Genomic DNA, 14,640 nt, shown 5'->3' with positions numbered 1-14,640 from the left:
TTGGGTTGTTTTTTTTTGTTTGTTTCTGTTTTGTATTTCGTCCTTAAAAAAAAAATAGCTGAGTTAGAATTACTCTACTAGCAGGTTCCTCTAAGCTTACTGATCTATGTATCTCTCATGGGATTGGTGACCTTTGGCTATAATTCATACTTAGAGAATAAGTTCATTACATACAGTACATGACAAGAATGTCCGGCATATATTTTGTCCAAAATGCCATCAAATTATATTTTTTAATGAAACAGAAGAGATTATTTCACAGGAGAGCATTTATTTTTGTGATGGTCTTGCCCTTTTCATTTCTTCGGAGAAATGTCTTAGGGGCACAGTGCAAAAACTGAGAATAGTTTTGCACCTTCCCCCTCCTGCAAAAGATTGTATAATCCTCTAGAAAATCTAACAGAGCATTATCTGCCAATGTAATAGATGGCTTCTCTTCTAGTATCGTTACACATGGCATGAATCTCTTCTGGAGATTTTGTGTGGTATGTGGGAGAGCTGAGGCAAATCCCATTGCATGTTAAATACTTGAATTGGAGGAGACGGTAAAAGAGTAAACAAAGAAAATATGTTGGTTTCAGGACTACAGAAATTTAGGACTGATAAAAGGAAGTGTTTCTTTACACCATGAGTAATTAAACTGCATAATTCACTTCCACCTGATATGGCGATAGCCTCCAATTTAGATAGTTTTCAAAGGAGGACAGGGCAAATGTTTGGGGATTGGGTTGTCATTAGCTATAAGTCTTGATTGCTGTAAACTATCTCCAGAGTCAAAGGCAGCCTGTCCTAAATACCAGTTGCTAGGGAGCAATAGTCGAAAAAGCCTTCATATCCTACTTTCCCAGATTCCCAGATGCCTCTATTGGCCACAGCATAATACAGAAGGCTGGGCCAGATGGGTTTTGGCCTGACCCTTCAGGTTTTATGTTCTTAAATTCCATGGACCTATCTCAGCCGGAGAAGAAGGCAAAAGTTCAGAATCAGGATAAACAATAAAGCAAAGGGTTTGTGACACACGCAGCAAATTAAACTAGATACCTTGATAAGCAGCTTTTTACATAGATTTAGAAAGAAGACATTTCAGCCTTTCTCAGTTTAAAGTCTGTCTGAGGATGATAGACTTTGCAGTCCATCGTTGTGGAGGGGATCAGATTGGCCACAATATAAAAAAAATGCATCAACCAAAAATTTACCACAGTATTGACATGGCTTTTGCTTGCTCTGCTTTCTTAGTATGTAAGAGTTCTGTTAATTACAGAAAGTCCACACACCATGTTCCATAGCTGTAACTTTTGAGGGTGGGGGGAAATCTGTTTTTAAAATCCATCTTTATTTGTTACTGATGTGTCCAGGGTGAATTTTTTTTAAAAAAAAAAAAAAAAGTATAAACCAACAGATTCTGCTCAGCAGTTGGCAAATTTCCTCTACAATGAGAAATTTCACTCTGTACTCTTCTGACTATATGCCTCCTGGACAAGGGAGGATCTATTGTAATTACACAAAGCAGTTAGCTGGGTTTTGGATTAAACACTTCTCATAAAGGTGGAATTATTCTGCAAAGAGACTGAAAACAATATTTACGAAACTACTATATTCTGAATAGCATCCAGCCCTTCAATATTTTATCAGGATTTCATTGCTTTTTTATTTTTTAGATTTTAGTTCTATTTGCCTTCTTTTTTTTTTCTATAAAAATCAGCATCATAGGGTGACCTTTTTCAAAGGGCAGCTTTTTCACTCCATCTCTCCTCTAAAGATAGTGACATTAGTTTTGTAAATTAATAAACAGCCGGGCATCTGAGGACTGCATGAAGCCTCCATCACCCTTCATTGTCCTTTCTCTTCTGACCCCACTTTCCAGTGCAGGGCCCTCATCTTGACAACAATGCCCTGAAAGCCTGTGTGGCACTTTGGGATCACACTTGAAAAGGTCTTTGGCTGAGGCTGGCTTTCAAGCTGGGGGGACAATTGGCAAGAGGCCTGTGGCTATTCATGCAGAACCGGCAGTGAAAAATGCCTGAAGTCAGTTTCAGGGGTGGGCAATGCCCCCCAAAAAGAAAGCCCACATAACACGAATGGCTGCTGCTAGGCGACTCAACCCAAAGGCATGTCACGAGCAGGCCTCCATGCGCCAACATCAATGGGCTCATCCTTTCCCTATTAGGGGCCTAAACTGATGGAGAAACATGAGAAGGGACTAAGAGCAGGAAAAGGAAATAATGCAAGGGTACACTGTGGTCAAGACAGATATTGTTGCACTGGACAACCTGGTAGGCTGAAATAAAATCTGGGACTTGCTTTTCCTGTGCCTATCGTTGAAAAACAAGAAAAAGAAGAGGAAGAACAACAACAGAGCAATAAAGATATTCAACAAATTTCTGTGTGCATCTCTGGTAAGCTCTAGAGGTGTGGGATATTAATAATAATAATTATAACTGAATAAATGAATTCAGTAACAAGCCTCTGTGATATATGTTAGATATAAATCTAACATATATCACAGAGGCTTGTTACTGAATTCATTTATTCTGAACCAGTATGATTCAAGCGTGGAGAAACAAAGTTTTTTTTGTTGTTGCTGTTATTTCTTTAGTTCCTGTTGTTTCCTTGACCCTCCTTGGCCCCACAGGTAGATGCCACATTCAGTTGAGTTCAATGTGAAACAGTTTAAGGCTGACAGAGCTGCTAAGTTATATTGTTGCTCCCCTAACCCAGCAGTATTTTAGGCGCATGGCACAGAAAATTTCACAAGCACCTTTTTCCATCCTTGGTTCTAAAAATACAGTTTATCGGAATAATAAATAATGACTTGCTATCATTTTGTTGTTCAAAATTTGCTGTTTAAGACAACTGCCTCATTTTTACCTAGTGATAGCAGTACTCCCGAAAATTAACATGCCTGTTCTTAGTAATTTGTACACAGTACAAAAATGCACAAAATTAGGTTAATTGCTAGGCATCAAGGCAGCCTTTGATTATGGAACTCCCTCTTAATTCTGTCTCATTCTGTTTCTAGAGGGGAAAGGAGTCATTTCTGATCAGCAAATGTTGTCATATCCAAGCAATTATTAGTTAGTTTTATATTTTCATTTGTAGCATTTTTGGATTGTTCCATTTTATCCCTTGTCATGATACAGAGTTTTTAATACCTTATTTGTATATGTCCTTGGTGGCCTTATGAATAAAAAGTGACTGATCTATTTTTTGTCAGTTAATTGATTCATTCATCTATAAAAATAGTAGCAGGTAATCTAGACTGGGCAGATGGTTCAATGAATGCTGTGTTGGGGGGAGGGAAGTGTGTGTATTCCTCCTCACAGAAGAAATTAGACCAAAATAAGAGCTGATCGCCATTGCCCCATATCCAGGGTGAAAAGAACCAGCCTCAGCTCTGATTGTGATGGGCTCTCATTGAATAAGATTTCTGCCTCCTCTGCTTTGCCTCTGATGAACAAAGAAACAAAAAAAAATGGGACAAGCAACAGGAATGGTGGCAGGCATCAACTTGGCAGGAAAATTTTGCTGATTTTTGAATCTCTAGAATTGGACTTTGCCTTTGCAAATTATGCAGATAGAATTATGCCATTCATACATTAGTTTTATCATTTGTACTGTAAAATGTCTTTGACAAATACTCTCTGTGAATAGCATGTCACAAGAATCATCAGTTAGTAAATTGTCATCCATCCTCAGCATCTTTTTCTTATGCAAAACATGAGTTGAAAAAATGGCTAGTTATGGATAAACAAGGAAGCTTTTCTTCTTAATGAGGCAGGTTGACTTAGTTGCAGTGGATTAAAGGGGATTAAAATATCATCAGAATAGTATGATAATACTGGATGATACTGTCCAGATCTATCTCTGAGTGATAGTGAGATCGAAGTCTAACACATCTGGAAGACATCCGTCTGGGAAAAGCTGACCTAACAGAAGTTACCAAAATAACAGTACAACATGAACATTTCCTTCAGAAGAAAACTCATTACACTAACACTTTCTACAGAACCGGAAGACAGGATGTTCCTTGTACTTATAGGAAGCAGAAGTGCTCCAAGTGACAGAAATGTATTCAAAATCAATTATTAATGAGCACTATAACCATTCCTCAGATATTTACCAGCTATTGTAGAATTTAGTAAATGGTTCCATAGAAGCATAAACAACCCACCATCCAAACCATAATGCCTACTCGTATTAAAACATCTACTTTGGCATGATTGCAGTTTTCAACAAAGATATTCTTTGATTTAGGATGAACAAATTCTTTCTAAACTACTTTAAAGGCTATTGTCCTTTAAAGGAACTCTACAAAGTGAGTTGTTTCCAGTAGGATTGTTTATTATATGCAGGGTTGAAAGCTATGAAAATTTATCCAACACTTCCTCCCAAACTGCCTGCTCCTTAGTCTCTAAAACAGCCAAGAGACAAGCATCATATTATTTTTCTCCTCCCATGCACTAGGTTCTTACAAAGCTTTGCTTAAATATACAAAAGCATGATTATAAGGGTGTTTACCATCTCAGTTATGCCTGTGGTAGTGTGTGAGTTTGTGTGAGGGACATAAGATGGGCTTATGATCAAAGAGCAATTTGCTAACCACAGAGGAAGCATTTTACTAATCATATCAGGAGCAACTGAAATGAATGAAAATCAGGTGAATCAGAATCATTTTATACAGAAAGCCTCTTCATCATATGTTTAGGTGTCTGTTTAAGTTTTGTGGTGCTTTTTTTTTTAAAAAAAATGCAAACCGTAGTGTTAGTTGAAGCTATTATCTCTGAATCCAACAACTAATTTAGGAGACACAAACTGAACAGCACAATCTGAAACTTGTGTCTCTAGCTTTTACTGGCATTTCCAGAATCTTCCAGCTGAAACATCCTTTGGCTATTGGTAGAACTAGCTTGTCTTTCTAATCCTGTGTCTGTTAATTCAATGTACTTTTCTACTTGGACTCACCTTGAAATGGAGACTAAGTAGTAGAGACAGCTTTGCTCAGAATAAATACAGTCATTGGGAAGTCATAAACTGCTCTCTGTAGAAAGGTATGGGTGCTAGTCAGTACTGGTTTCTACCCCATTCCCCTATATATATTACACAGGGATTAATATGGCTTCATAAGTACATGATAGTTCTCACTTTGTTTTGTTTTTTTGGCCTGTCTACCTTCATGTAATTTCATAAGACCATATCACTCCTATCTTTAGAAACTGGAGACATTTTTTTAAAAAAGAAAGAAAAGAAACTATCCATTAAAAGTTACATTTTCTCCCTTTCTCCTTAATTTTTACAAATGTTAAGTTTGCTTATTTATCCTGCTTCCTCCCTTTTAGGTCAATGAAAACTGCAGGTTTTTTTCTCCATAGGATAAACAGATCATTATATAGACCACAGATTGAAACAGTTTATTACATAAAGTGCATTTTCTATCCTATGAAGGATTGGGAACATTTAATATAAGTAATACTTCTAGTAGCCCCCCCCCAAAAGATAGAAGATGGGAAGGTAAGTTGTGATCAAATATTTTAAGAACCTATTTATCTAGATAAATATAACATTGTTACACAGGAGTAAATGTCACTCAGAGAAGGACTTCTCACTGAGCATGCCTTAGGATGATACTGTTACATCATACTAAAATAAATGATTCACAGATGTTGTGTACAAAAATAGCCACCCCAGCTTAAAATTCATTCAGCTAGTCAAATATTCCAGAAGTAGGAATCAGGAACTGTCCTCCTTCCTCCTTGCATATGCAACACTGACCAAATTACTTCCTTTCTTGCACAAAAGAAATTTCATAAAGGAAAGGGGAGCTTAAGCTACTAGGTATAATGTAGATCTAATACACATCTAAAACAGCAAATGTTCCTAACTTATTTAAGAAAGTACAGGATGATCCAATGGCACAACTGTTATTAAATGTGTATATCTGAGCCATATTCTTCAGTAATAATCATTTTGATCCTGCAAAGATTCCATGACTAGCTTAAAGAATCTACTCTTTCATATAGTTTATTTATTTATCCATCCACCTTATATTCCTCCCCCCCCCATCTCAGTGAATGACTTGGTGGCAAACAGAATTAAAATAGAATAAAAACAATAACAAACATTATGAAGAGGGATAGAATCAAGATCACATGAAATATTAATACCACTTTACAAAGCCTTGATAAGGCCACACTTGGAATACTGCATCCAGTTTTGGTCACCATGATGTAAAAAAGATGCTGAGACTCTAGTACAGAGAAGAGCAACAAAGATGATTAGGGGACTGGAGGCTAAAACATATAAGGAACGGTTGCTGGAATTGGGTATGTCTAGTTTAACGAAGAGAAGGACGAGGGGTGACATGATAGCAGTGTTCGAATATCTCAGGGGCTGCCACAAAAAAGAGGAAGTCAAGCTATTCTCCAAAGCGCCTGAAGGCAGGAGAAGAAGCAACGGATGGAAACTAATCAAGGAGAGAAGCAACCTAGAACTAAGGAGAAACTTCCTGACAGTTAGAACAATTAATCAGTGGAAGAACCTGCCTCCAGAAGCAGTGAATGCTCCAACACTGGAGGTCTTTAAGAAGAGACTGGACAGCCATTTGTCTGAAATGTTATAGGGTTTCCTGCCTGAGAAGGGGGTTGGACTCGATGACCTCCAAGGTCCCTTCCAACTTTATCATTATGAAGATTAAAATAAAGGCAGCCACAAAATAGCAACCCAAGTCACTCATACAACCAAGAAGTAGGTCCTGCACACAACTCAGCTCTAGGCCTGGGAACAGGATCAGTTGCATTATCTTGGAAATAAATGGAAATTCCCAATTTATTTGCTTAAAATAAAAGGTCTGCCATGGCAATTCTCATGTAACTTGCTCTTTCTGGGCATTACAAATACATTTTTTTTAAAAAGCAGCACATTGCAGTGGATGTAATTTGTTCCCTTACCTTACCATCCACCAGTCATCCTGTTCCCTAGAATTGAAGCAAGATCAGGGCATTATAAGAGAAATGAAAATGTACACCACAAGATACGAAACCATTAGTCAGCACTTGTGTTCTGTTTAAAAATCCGCAAGCAGGGACCAATTCTCATTTGGAAAACAAATATTGACACGGCTGTTGCACTCCAGTTCCCACATTTCAAAAGGCTTGCCTGAAATCTAAAGGGAAACTGTGTAATAGTTTGTGTTGTTCTGGCTAGTGATGGGGAAGAAGAAATGCCCACAAAAGCACTATTCAGCCTCATGTGTGGAGGCTTCCTCACTGCACACTATGCTGCCTGTGTGGACATCAGGGGGTGAGTTAAGCCGGTGTGCATGGCAGAGAGAAGCAACTTAAAACAGCTTCACTCCTAGCTCAGGCATTTATTCAATCTTTGAATGTTATGACTAAACTGTGCCAAAGTGTAATGATGGTCACATGGTAGAGAAACTGACAAGCTGGATCCGATTTTTCATTCATTAGTTCATCCACTCACTTATTCACTCCATTGTGTTGCCAAAAAGGCTTCACAGACCTTGACTCCACTATTGGAACAATCTAATTTGAAGATATTTCTTGGCTGGAAAAAAAACCCCTCCACATTGGTGCCTCCAAATGAAAGATGGAGATGATTTCTTCCATCCAGATGCTTCCCCAGAAGTTCCAGCAGATGGTCCTTCTGGATACATGAACAAAAATCCATAGAAATGCCTTCATATTACCCAACTGCGATAAGCCCTTAGACAATATTGGCTGCTTCTCAACAAACTATTCCTTGTCTATTCAAATCACCCATGTGCACTGCAGGTATACAGGTAGTCCTCAACTTACAACAGTTCATTTAGTAACTGTTCAAAGTTATAATAGCACTGAAAAAAGTAACAATGACCATTTTCACCATTGTAGCAGCCCTGTGGTCAAAATTCAAGTGATTGGCCACTGACTCATATTTATGACTGTTGCAATGTCCCAGAATCATGTGATCCCCTTTTGTGACCCTCTGACAAGCAAAGTCAATGGGGAAGCCAGATTCACTTAACAACAGTGTTACTAAATTAACAACTGCAATGATTCACTTAACAACTGTGGCAAGACAGGGCAAAACTCACTTAACAACTGTCTCATTTAGCAACAGAAATTTTGGGCTCACTTATGGTCGTAATTCAAGGACTACTATATAGAACACAGTGAGTGTGATTTTTTTTTTTGTCTGTTACTGAAATCATTGGCATGAGGGTCAACTAAAGACTAGTTAAGAACTAGCTGATTTTATTTAGCTAGAAACATCATTTGTTCTCCAAAAGAATTCTTGCCAATGGACAATTGGCCACCTCACAGCTCCAAAGGAAGCTTTGCAAAACTGCCTCCACAGCATTTCTTATGGAGCAGGGAGCCAAGCCAATAATTAATTGGCTTAGCTTCCCAAGGCCGACACAAACTCCAAGATGATAGGAATGGGGATACAAAAGGAAGAGAAGTCCCGACCTTAGGTTGGTGTCGGCCCTGCATAGGGAAGGGATCCAAATGTGAATTCAACCCATGGCCTTTATGCTGAATTATACTGCTCCATTATACTAAATGTTCTCAGTGGCATTTAGTGCAAAGATATTTTTTTTCACTTTGTAGACACTGTAGCACTAAGGCCCTCTTTTTTTTTTTTTTTTAGACTTGAAACAACTTTCCTATAGTCGTTGATTTAAACTTGCTCCCACTCACATCCAAGTGTGGTCTTAACACACACTATGGAATGACTTTAATCAAGGCTACCCTAGGAATTCTGGAATATTTTGGGTAATATTTTGCCAAAATTTTACTCCCTCAACTTCCTTTGGTTGGATACCAGACAAGAGTGGGAGGGTGAGTTACGTTTTATGCAAAAAAACAAAATAAAAAAATCCCTCCAAACTGCTTCAGAAGAAAATGATTTCTGCAATATTAAGGATTTGTATCCAGAAAATACAGTGTTAGCATAGAATAGAATAATCAAATAAACTGGGAAAAAGCAGAAGACTCTTGCCATGATTATCTACATTTTATAAAGCAAGATTTGTGGGATAAGTTAAATGCATCTGAAATAAGTTCATAGGCAGTTTCTCTAATTTCTTAACAATAAAAAATGTTTCTTATAAAGGTGCATCTTTTTCATTTGGCTTGAAATAATTTACAACAATAAAATTCTTACAGAGACCATTGTTTATTTGTATAATAAATACATACAGCCAGCCATCTCACTACTCACTACTTTGGGTAGTTTACTAAGTTAAAAACCCAGAAAGCTTTCGCAACAGAAAAAAAAGATTGTGTCATCCATGGCCCTCTTCCTCCATCAAATCCACCTCGCAAATGGGTGTTGCAACTGGGAAAGTTCAGTGCCTTCAGGTTTCTGACCATCTACATGAGGCTCTAGATCTTCCTCCCTCTGAAGTGGTACCTATTTATCTACTTGCATATAAAATGTTTTCCAACTCTTAGGTGGCAGAAGCTGAGGTGAGTGAAGGGAGTTCATCCTGCCACATAGTGCTAGGATTTGAACTGCTGGAGCAAAAACAGTCTCCAGCATCATTAAGACACAGAGCTACCCCATCTCTAGTCATATCTCATGGGATGGGTAGATATGAATGAGGTCAGGCAGTCCCTCCAGCCCAATGCCATATAGGACTTTATAGGTCATCATAAGTAATCATGTAATTCATCTGGATTACAACCTCACTGATCCTAATTAAAAAGACTTTGATTAATATAATGTACCAACCTAAAGTAGCAACCTTAAAAATGAACATTTTAATGCTCATTTGTGCTCATTTTTAGATGTACATTTGAAGGGAGTTTTGTAACACAAATGCCCTAGGACCATTTATCAAGACCAGCTATTGTATTATTGTTTAATTCATTTAAAAAGCTTTCATGAGAGGCTTTTTCTTTCTATTATAAATAATGGAGTATACATTAGAATTCAAACATTGTTAATTAGGACTATATATGTCAATTTTGTTCTTTACAAGGATCAAAGTTTTAATGATTGCTTCATGAAACAACATGGTGCCCTTGCTTCTATGAACAGAACAATTACATCAATTTGCTTCACTTTCCTTCTCAGCCCTTTCCAGCCTCATCTTCAGTCTTCTCCTGCATGAAAATGCTAGAAGAAGTCACTGTGCATCACATAAGCTTCTTTCAACATTTTCACTCAGCTCACTCAGCTCTTGCAAGTGCCAGAAAAAGCTAAGAGGAAGATGCAAGGCAACCCAATACACTTTGTGGAGGTAAATCAAAGCTACCTTGCCCAATCTGATGATAAACGCCCTTGATTGATGAGCTCTCCTGAGTCTAAGAAATCATTGCACTGATTTCACTTGAAACCAAATTAATGTGTGCGGCCATTTCTTTTGCAACATATTCAGGACAGAGAAGTTTCCCACCAGTAATGAAATATCTAATCCATGAAATTCTATCTCGTAGTCTTTGAGTTGATTCTACTGAATCATGTTTTTAAAACCTTCGTTATCAAGGGGAGGAATCAAGGGTCAGACATTATTTCCATGAATTCCAAAACTTCTAAGGGAAGTTTTCTGATATATATAATTAATAGTAATTAACTAATTTCTTAACAATAGGTACTACCCTAACAGCCTTGAAGGTCCAGTAGTATTTCTATTTGTATCCATGTGGTATCATGTACTTGTATCCATGAACTATGTAGTAGAGTTTATAAATGAAGATATAATTATTTGCTGTATGGAAACTAAATAATAGACAGAAGGATTGAAGTGCTTAAAACAAGAATAGAATTTGAGGAAGAATAGTCATTTTGTGTATTTATATATGATATGGGAGGCTCACACCATAACTTCATAAAATCATCATAACAATACCATAAAAGTACAAAAATATAATGTAAAACAAGATCCTTAGTAATGGCAACCTGAACAGATTGGTAAGATCCAAAGGCCCTGTGGAATGGAAAAAAAATTAGTTTCTTTTTAAATGGATGAAGGTTATTTCACTGGACAGGACTAGCTACTGGGAAGGCTTGGGATCCATCAAAATCTGTAAGGAAATAAGTCAGTCCTCCTGGGTTGAAGGCACAGGATAAATGATTCCATTTAAAAGCAACACCTTAAGTTGTTTGGAGCCAAGTCATAGAAAACTACGTAGATTAAAACCAATATTTTAAATTGTGTTTGTGAATCTATTGGGAGACAATGCAGTGCTCACAGGACTAGTGTCTTGTTAATATTGTGGCGGTTTCCTGCCAACACATGGGCAACCAGTTTCTACACCAATTGCTGGGATATATAGAGCATGTTGCAGTAGTTCAACATCAAGGTAATAAGAGTATGAGTCATCATAGCCAATGACTCCTGCTGCTAATATGGCTGCAATTGGAGCAAAAGTTGAAGCTGAATAAAAGATTATCTGGACCAGTACCTTCGCAAAGTGGTAATAGTTAATCCAAAGAACCTCCAAACTGCATGATTTCATACACAAAGCCAAAGGATAACTTCTCTCATTAGTGTGTTAGTGTCGTACCAGCGTTAAAGACATGAGCTCTGTGATAACCCACCAATAAATTGGGCAATAGTTTAAGCTCTCTCTCTTCACTTTCCTGGATTTCAGATGATACTTTGCTGAGATGGAAACCTTCTGGATGAGTCTGCTCAGCATGTGCATGGGCAGTCTAATTGTTTCTCTCTTCCTCAGGCTCCCTTTGCTGAAAACCCAGGTTTCTAGGGCAAATCCCTTTTCCCCATATCGGGTACAGTTGCTACTGGATAGCTTGATCAGCCTTCTGTGACCAGGTACCCACCACATGTATTAGGTTCTACTTCATAGTTCTCAGATAGCATGGCTGAATAGATCTGAAAGAAAGGATAATTAAAACTGTCTGAGGAAGATAGAAGAATTAGGCGAAGGGTCAGCTGTATATAGAAATGCTCTCATACTTACCGCAAGGCATCTCAGTCACTCTTCAAGGCAATGAGCAAGCCACATACTACCACATTCCCAGGCTTTGGAAAGCAAAACAAACAAGGCCTCTGGAAGAAGCTCAGACCCATAAAGTCCAGACTCAATCAAACAGAGCACAGAGCAAACATAGTCCAAAGGGAGTGGAAAGCAAATGCAGGCAAATAAACTCCAGACCTTATGAAACAGAGCACAGATAGACACACTTCCAAGCACAAGTAGAAAAGCAAACAGACACAAATAGAGTCTAAACTTAATGAAGCAGATAACTGAAACAGTAGCGGTTTCATTCTCTCTCCAAGTTAAATCAAAGCAACTGACCTCCTATCCCTCGAAGCTGTATAGAAAGAAGGAAAATTTGAATGTTATCTGCTCTGCTTCATGAGCAGAGAAGTGACTTTAATACTTTTCCATGATGAATCAATCATCCTCGAATTCATGTATGTTTTTAAGTAGCATTTTCTAATGATATCCATGGAACATGGAGAGAAAAGTAGGAACACAATAATCTTTATATTAATATTCCCATACTTAATATGTAAATGCACATCTGCAAGGTGACTGGAAGAGCTGCAAAGGCATGAGATGCCATTAACTTTCTTTCTATGTGGTATTATTACACACATTTTGGGGATGTCAGATTCACTGAATGCCATTTTGTTGATGTAAATGTGAATTTTAAGCCCAATAAAAGAAATAAATCAATATTATTTTATCAGTATGCTCAATATATTTAAAACAAACAAAAAGCCAATTGTCATTTAATTTTGAAGGAGACATGTTGTATTTCTTTTTCAAATATTTTCAACTGTAACATTAAAGAATATCTCGCTATGAGTCTGTTGGCATTTAGCACATGGTTTCCGTGCTGGACAATCTACTGTATGAGCATTATATTTAGTGATATATTATGTCAATTATACTGAAGTGCACATCTGGACCAATCTGAGGATTGGAACATCTTGGGAGCTCTATGCTAAGCCCTTGATCTTAAGCATATTTCAAAATGCATATCTTATGATAAAGTGACCATTTAAATAAAATATATTTAGAAATGCAAGCTTTGTGAGAATATATTATTTTTACGCACAGTTTTGTTTTAAAAAAATCTAATGTATTGGGAAAGATTTACTGCTAAGCACATATGAGAATGGATTGAATCTAAGCCAACTGTGTGATACAGTTACTAAAAACATTTATGCAATCTTTTTGTCTTTATAAGTATTTTATTAATTTTCTAATTTTACAATCGTAAGTACTTAATAAGCAATGTGTTGTCTGGGTCTATTATTAATTCAGTGGTACATATTAACTTTCTCAGTCTAATCCAGTGGTGGTGAACCTATGGCACAGGTGCCAGAGGTGGCACTCAGAGCCCTTTCTGTGGGCATGCGTGCCATCGCCCCAGTCCTAGGCCTTCAGCTGGGTTTTATAAAACCTTTTTGCTTTAGGCCCCCGCTGCAGTGTGCAAAAAAAAAAAAAGATTCAATCAATGAGTCAATTTCAACTTCTCGCAGGAAAAAAAAAGATCTTGCAAAGTTGGAATTGATTGATTGAACTTTTTAGTCCCACCCAGTCTGCCGTTACCACTGCAGCCACGCCCACCCAATTGGCCACACCCACCCAATGGGCCACACCCACTCAGCAGCCAACAATGCATAAGTGGGTTTGGGGTTGACTTTGGGCACTTGGTCTCTAAAAGGTTCGCCATCACTGGTCTAGTCCAAAACTACACCATCCAGTGCTTCCTTGGTCCTCTCTTCTTCCGGTAGTATACATTTTTCCATATTGGGCAAATACAATTCTTGTTACTGTTAATACATATACAATTAAATATAGACACCTTCATCACATTTTTCTGGTATTATACATAATATCAATAGTATCAATTTATAATATCTTTTCTAGTCTCAATTGCACTTGCACTTAAAATCCATTTATTCAATCAATATCCTGTTTTTCCCACTTTTTTAAAAAAATAATTTCCCATCAATGTTCAAAATATCTCTATCACTTATAATTTTCTCATAATAAATGATATTAGGATAACCAAAAGCTTCCCTTATTCAAACCCTTTTAGAATTTTCATATTTCCAACCTCATAACAAAGTATAATATTCTAGTTACAAATCCTATCCTTCTAATTATAATAATACTTTTATTTCTAACAGTTATCTATTGTCTTAGCCATATTCAAATATCTGTTTAGTGGTATAATATCCCATCTAATAGGTCAAAACCTCTATTTTCTTCAGTCTTGTTCTAGCTTTCTTCCTTTGCCAAATAACTTTCCAAGTCAGTACATTTAAATCATCAAGTAATTCTTCCTCTGTTTTTGTATATATTGTTTGGAATGAGGAAAAGAATTTGATTGAAGTGTTTTTGGAAGAATGCTCAATTCATTTATAGTCATTAAACAGCCTCCATTCTTCTCCTTCAGTTTTTGTTTTCATTTCATGTTTATCAATATTCAGCATTTCTCTTAACAGCTTTATCATCCTTGGATTAGCTCTTCTTGTTGTATTCTGAGATCTTGACAAGTATGATATCTTTTCCATTTCTGGTGTTATCACTGCACCATCTAATTTTTCATTTGTCTGTATCTGTCTGTTAATTCTTTCCTTTAGGTCCCACATCTTTGGATCTGTTTCTTCTAATTTTCCTTCTGTTTTCTGAGTTATTAGTTCCTTCTTTA

The 14,640-nt window shown here is 37.2% G+C and overlaps 1 long non-coding RNA gene across 1 annotated transcript in view; it reads right to left on the bottom strand.

Annotated features, from left to right (window-relative positions):
• The window catches only part of LOC120316168, a 36,746-nt gene extending 24,704 nt beyond the window's left edge, over positions 1–12,042 (bottom strand). The window contains exon 1 of the long non-coding RNA XR_005558876.1: positions 11,928–12,042. This is a non-coding gene — a long non-coding RNA (uncharacterized LOC120316168). The remainder of the gene's footprint in view (positions 1–11,927) is intronic.
• Positions 12,043–14,640: the final 2,598 nt, after the last annotated feature.

Source organism: Crotalus tigris, unplaced genomic scaffold (genome assembly GCF_016545835.1).
Source record: "Crotalus tigris isolate CLP2741 ecotype Arizona unplaced genomic scaffold, ASM1654583v1 scf7180000019267.1258330, whole genome shotgun sequence".
NCBI classification, from domain to species: domain Eukaryota; kingdom Metazoa; phylum Chordata; class Lepidosauria; order Squamata; family Viperidae; genus Crotalus; species Crotalus tigris.
Note: the sequence above shows the minus strand (reverse complement) of the source record. Positions and strands in the feature narration are given on the sequence as shown.